A 7,097-nucleotide genomic window follows, 5' to 3' on the forward strand; every position below is an offset into this window, starting at 1 on the left:
TCAACATTTAGACCCTTCTTGGACTTCTATTCATATATAATTTAATATCAGCCCTGTATTATATACTGTCCCTCTACCGGACGCGGGCCTCCTGTACTATCTCTTTCTAGTTGGTCTCTCATATCTGAGGATCGTGGTCAGCATCAGGGTTGCATCTGGCGCAAATGATGTGCCTCCACCGGTTTCTCTCCTATAGATCTATCTATATCTATACTTATATTATCAATGCGAAAGTAACTGTCTACTACGCTATCACGGCTGAACCCTAGAACCGATTTCGATACAATTTGGTATGAAGACAGTTTGGGGCCCTGGGAAAGATATAGGTTACTTTTCATCCCGGGAAAATATATAGCGGGACTTTTATCTGGGAAAAACTTTTTCGCACGAACGCATCCGTGAACAACGACTATTATCTATATTTTATATATAAAAATGAATCCCTATTTCACTTGGTAACGCCATCACGCGTGAACGGGTGGACCGATTTTACTATTTTTTTTTGTGTTGTGTTTGTTATTGTAAATTGCACAGAAAATTTGGAAACTTAACGAAAATATTAACTTTATATACCTGTCAATTGTTTGAAATAACTGTCAGCGATTGACAGAATGCACGCTGCAAATTCATAGTTAAGACGGGACAACGTCTGTTGGGTCAACTAGTTACTTAAAATAAATGTAGAAGAAAAGAAGAGGAAGAAAATACGTTTATTGCGGTAACTCACACTAATATGTAATACATGTATGTTCTCTATAGAATCCAAAACTGCTGGAGCGATTTTCATTTAAATTTTAGTATAATCTTCAGATGATCCGCAGCGAGGGTGATCCTTTGAAGTTTGGTATCGTTCGGACCAGAAGTCAGGCCTATAGATAAACAGTATTACTCGTGCGCAGCTGCGTCATTAGGTATTGTATTTTTAGTTGTCTAGTTATTGTATTAGACTGAGTCAATGTCATTAGTATGTAGAACTAATATACGGATGTTTATCATAAATATTCATTTTATAAAGCTATCTTGATATAAACGTACTGGAACAAACATGAGCGTACCCAGCATTGTACCTCTATATTTTATTGTTTGTTGGTAGGATATATTTTATATTCGCCCGGATAGCGACCACCGTACACAAGGTGTTAAAACCCCGCCCTGTGGAATGGGGCGTTTGGAGAATTCCACCACGGTATCCCCTGCCTGTCGTAAAGGCGACTAATAGGGGCCATCGGGGGTCGTCGGCGGGCGGCTGGGGCCGTTCGCCCTTAGTGTACGCTGTGCACATCTCGCACATTATGATGACCCCGGGATGGACGGCAGTGTGGAAGGTAGGCCTCATGCTGCCGTTGACGCCGAGCGTCCTTCGGTTACGCGGGGGCTTCTGAGCCCCCATAGGAGACGGGCCGCAACAGGCGGCACCGCGCAGGACGACTGCGGACGAAAACTTAGACATTTCAGTCAGAGGAAGCCCACAGTCGTCCCTAATGCGCCGAAGAGGGCCACCGCGGAGTTTTAGTTGGTATGCCGTGCGTTATATAGGTTAGGGACTCGGCCCGGCGGTCACCCGAAGGTAAAGATCAAATCCGGGTGGCTCAACGCCGGGCCGTAAGGCACGGTGACCCCAACATAACCGCTCAGTCGCTCCCCCCGAAGGCTGGGCGGTAGTCATAAGGCACTTTCTCCGCGAAAAAAGGTGTTAAAACCCGCCGTAATGGCTCGTAAATGTGTTTTGTTCCGAGATCAACTTATGTCTATACGGTTCCAACAGGCCGGCATAATTGTGTCGATTTCCGCGGGTAATCATCTCTCGTCAGTCGATACTCTATTGGATCTTACTCCACTTACTATCAGGTGCAGTAGTGCAGTTGTACGGCTAAGTAACCCCACGCACGGCCGTGCGCGTATATAAAAAAAATATTCGCACCTAGGTAATGATATTAAAATTTTCTTCTTAGTATAAGCGGCGATAGCCTAGTTGGGTGTGGAACGGACTGCCGAGACGAATGTCCGCAGGTTCAAATCCCAAGGGCACACACCTCTGACTTTTCTAAAAAATCATGTGTGTATTCTTTGTGAATTTATCGTTCGCTTTAACGGTGAAGGAAAACATCGTGAGGAAACCTGCACATCTGAGAAGTTCTCTATAGGAATTTCGAAGGTGTGTGAAGTCTACCAATCCGCACTAGGCCAGCGTGGTGGACTAAGGCCTAATCCCTCTCAGTAGTACAGGAGGCCCGTGCCCAGCAGTGGGCAAGTATATAATAGAGGGCTGATATTATTATATTATTTATTAGCGCGGAGTTTAGTATTTGTAGCGGACAGAGCTATAAGTACTAATATGCATAAATGCGGTACGCAAACCATTCTAATGATATTAGATTATACATAAATTATGAAAGGGAACAGGGACCAGATTATATGGACCCTTGACCACTGCTCAACAAACCTTCCGTGTGTTTGCTTACTTCGTGGCAGTGTTGGGATCGGAACACAGACGAAAAGTGGGAGCCCTGGTACACCAGGGTCAACTGAACTGACCCGTTTGGTCTTGGTGATAAGACCTATCGTTCTAAAGTTAGAATTTCCATTAATACAGACTAGTAATTTCAATAAATAAATACTATAATATATTATATAGTGTTGTAAACTAATCTAACAACAATTTAACAGAACATTTTGTAACATTTGATAACATTTAACTTCACTTAACATTTTCTCAAAGGGTTGGTAGAAGTACATTTCTACCAACCCTTTCTCTGATAAAGGCGTGTCTGTTTTGTATTAAATAATAAATAATAATAATATCAGCCCTGTATTATACTGTCCCACTGTTGAGCACGGGCCTTCTCTACTACTGAGAGGGAATAGTACTGTTTCGTATTACTGCAGAGTATCTCTTCGGTTTATATTATGACGATTCTTGTTACTTTATTGCAACGTATGTTTGATTTGCTCGTGCTATTGGCGCGGACTATCAAGGCTGCGCATAATTTATCTCCCACTTTAGGGTAACTTCGCACTAGAGGAAAACTAGTCGGAATTCTGCGTAGTATTACACAATGCACACAAATACACTCACGCCCTTATGCCATAGGGTTAGGCAGAGACTACGCCACATCCAACATTGACATACCCGTTTCCTGTTCTTAAAAGTTTTTGCCGCTAAGGTACTCTTAACTTAATTTTACGTAATATTCTTAATTTTGTATTCTATTATGGACACGAACAGAATGACACGAGTTCCGGGTATGGTTGAATAAATACCAAATGAGCCATTTTGGTTAAACAACAATTTTACGACTCATGTTTAGGTATTAGATCATAATTCACAACTAAAACAATTGAGTAAAATGGGCTAAAGAATAAAGATAACAACGCAACGACACAATTTAAGCCTCAACTGGCTGGGAATTGAATGCGGAAGTACGTCATTGTGATGTGTTATAAATTACGTACCTTTGTAATTTGAGCATCATTCGGTTTGCTTGGCCTCTGCAGCATAATAAAATAGTTAAAAACGACCTTGATCCTTGTTGGTCGCAGAGTCTGTAATGATTAGGGGACTATTCTCGAACGTTCGATATGAACATTCGAGCGAAAGAAACAAAAAACAAAAAAAAAAGTATTTTTAAACATCTTTTTATTTCTTTTTTTATACCAGTACGAATTGGCTTCTTTTTGTACTTTGTACTCTCATTTATTTTATTTCCAATATAAAATGTCTGTAGTTATATAAGCGACTTAATTGGAGTAATAATTATATATTCTCATGTACTTTGACTTATCATAAACGCAACTATGTTCGCCCACGTGATGAATAACGTTTTATTTTATTTATTGAAAAACAAAATCTCGAAAAGTAGTACTGATTAAGAAACATGTTTTGTAGATTGTCTTGGTTATTGATGTAAAGATTAAATTATCAACTCCTAACAACGACAACGCAATGACATTGCATTATGTTCCCTGTACAATATACTTACCTTATATTATCATCTAGTCTAAAATGTTCCATTACGAAGCGCTGCATCATATTCATAATACTACAGTTAAATCTTGTACTTCTATATCCTTCAAACGACAACAATGCTTGCTCACTATTGTTTAGCTAAAAAAAAAAAACAAATGACGTCAGCTCCGTAATCTCACACCGAAACTTAGTATCAGCTCGAGGCAAGATCAAAGCAATCTATACCTACAACTACATACCAACACGATATAGACGAGACCGATTAAAACAATATTATGAACAGCGATAAATATCACCTGTTTCAGAATAAACATCCATAATTGTCCAGCCAACGAAGGTCACATTACGTACTAGATACAGCTCTATGCAAATGTTTTAGCCTGGCACAGAAACACAACGTTATGACTTTTATTATTAATTAAAATGCCTCGGCTTAGTTATACTTGTACACTGTACGAATACGAATACTGCGCTGAGGTCCTGGGTTCGAATCCCGGGTCGGGTCAAAATAATTGTGACTGGGTTTTACTATAATTATTTTTTATGTTTACGCGAATGTTAAACATTGAAATAAAAACTATTTAACGGATTTTATCGCGATTGCCCGGGACCGTGAAGGCTGCAAAGTCTTCGAAACGTCGGGAGAAAATAATAATATAAAAAACCGCGATAAAATCCGTTAAATAGTATTTATTTCAATGGGTTCTTCTATCTTAAAATCATTACTCAGTTATAGCTCGGAGTCAGGAAGTTGGTAGTGTGATACCCCCGTGCCTCGGAAAGCACGTAAAGCCGTTGTTGCTGAACCTGATCTCTCTCCGGTCATGTCGGATTGTCGTCTCACCTAACTATAGGATTGAAGGAACAGAGAGTGCACCTGTGTATTGCGCACACACTTGTGCACTATAATATATCCTGCGTACCTGCTTGATTTCCGTTGAGATTGGCCGCATGGCCGATAATTCGGTTAGGAGGATTCATTCATTAATATTAGTTACCGACTTACTCAGTGCCGGAGTTGTGGAAGTAAATTAAGAAACTTTGATTTAAATTTGACATACAAGGAAATCATGACTTGGATTGACATAATATAGAGTTTTTTTCATCTTATATAAGTATATAGTAGGGATTTTGTTCCAAACAATTTAGTATGCTGGACTGATTGCTCGTAAATTACAATAAGGGTTTATTACGTTGTCTGTCGTGGGCCAAGGCTTTTAATTCATTAATACCAGCAATTAACACTACGTTAAATCGATTTTTGGCTAATTTCCGTTGGAATGCAATATTATTATTTCTTTACCTTTTATAAGCTTACAAAATCTCTTTTTTGAAATGAAGAATTCTTGAATTATACAAAACACTCATTAAAAAACCTCTAGTATTATATAATTTATCTTATTTTTTACTTTAAGCGTCTCTCCTGTAAAGTTGACATTTCCAAGTTAGCATAGTGTTTATCTCTAGAATTTTCAATTGCGTAAAGATTTTATCCATTGTGTTGAGATGCATTGAAGCGGAATATCTAGGACAGTGTTAAAGTGGTATTACGGTGTCCAAATTGTTTGGTCAAGGCTCTGTTTCTGTAGGAAGACTTTTTGTCTCTTCCTGACGTAAAGGCCAGTGAAATAAAAACTGAGAATCAAGTACAGCTGTCCAACAAATTATAAAGCTGGTTTAAATATAATGTTAAGATATATTTTTGTATCGGGCAATAGGTTTGGATGCCGACCTTGTACGCGTTGACATCTTTTACCGGAATTTAATTTATCGTAAAGTTATGAAAATGATAGTTTGCTTAATTGGTGGTAGGTTTCTCATATGTTAGTATCCGTCCGGGTAGGTAGATATTTGTGCCGCCAAGCAACAGTGTATAGTCCCTGTTGTGTTCCGGTTTGAAGAACATTGTAGCCAGTATAACTACTGGACATAGTGAGATTTAACATTTCATACCTCAGGATGGCGAGCCCAGTGGAATACCAAACAATACTTTGTAACACAAGGTGTTGGATGGTGTTTCTGCTGTTTATGGGTGGTCGTATCGCTTACCATCAGGCGAACGGCAAGCTCGTCTCATCATTCAAAGATATAAAAAAAAACAACTATAATAATATATATAGATCATTTCATCAACGAAGAGGCGCCCCACTACTTTCCCTAATCGTTTACAGAGCGCGTGAGCCGCATGAGTGCACACGCACACTACAACAAGGGACTGAGGCTTGGATCAGTCCCTTACCCCAACATCCCAGAAAGTGGTGGGGACCGTCTTTGTGGATGAAATAACCTATAAACTAAGAACTTGCATATCACAGACAACATACGGTACAACTATTCCAAGGAAGGCTCTTTAACTCGAGGGTTTCCGCTCAAGGACGTGATAGACGGCGAGCTTGTCGCCATATTGGGCGTATAATTCAAACTCTTGGCTGATACTGAGAAAGCCACAATAGCACTTTACTTGATCCGAGATTCGAAGCCAGGAACTCAAAGTAGTGTACACCGCACTTCAATAAAAATACGCTTCTTAGAACTATGATACTGACTAACTTATGTCTATGTATAAATGGGATATTTCTATCATCACAAACAGTTTGTCTCGCTACATTGTTTTCAAACCAAAGATAACGATATTAGCATTTTGATAATGAAATATATTGAAGACAACGGTAACGCGGCCGCGAACCAAAACTATTGTATGAGAACATTAACTACAATATGCAACTGAACCAATAATAATAATTAAAATAATAGCCCTGTATTACACTATCCCATAACTGGGTACGAGCTGCCCACTAAATTAGTCCACCGCGTTGATCTAGTGCAAATTGGTCTTTATCTGTATACTAGCTTTTGCCCGCGACTCCGCCCGCGTTACAAAGTTTTTCGGGCTAAAGTATCCCGTTATAAAAGTCACGCTGTATATTTTCCCGAGAGCTTATGTTCTTCCCAGGGTCTTAAACTGTCTCCATACCAAATTTCATCTTAATATGTTGGGTAGTTTTGAGTTCAACACGTTCAGCCAGTCGGATGCAGCGGGGACTTTGTTTTATAATATATTTTTGTAGAACTTTTTAAGAGGAACTATCCCGTCATACATCATTGTTGCATAACTTTAACTGTTTACGCA

This window comes from Manduca sexta, unplaced genomic scaffold, assembly GCF_014839805.1.
Source record: "Manduca sexta isolate Smith_Timp_Sample1 unplaced genomic scaffold, JHU_Msex_v1.0 HiC_scaffold_1346, whole genome shotgun sequence".
In the NCBI taxonomy this organism is placed as follows: Eukaryota; Metazoa; Arthropoda; class Insecta; order Lepidoptera; family Sphingidae; genus Manduca; species Manduca sexta.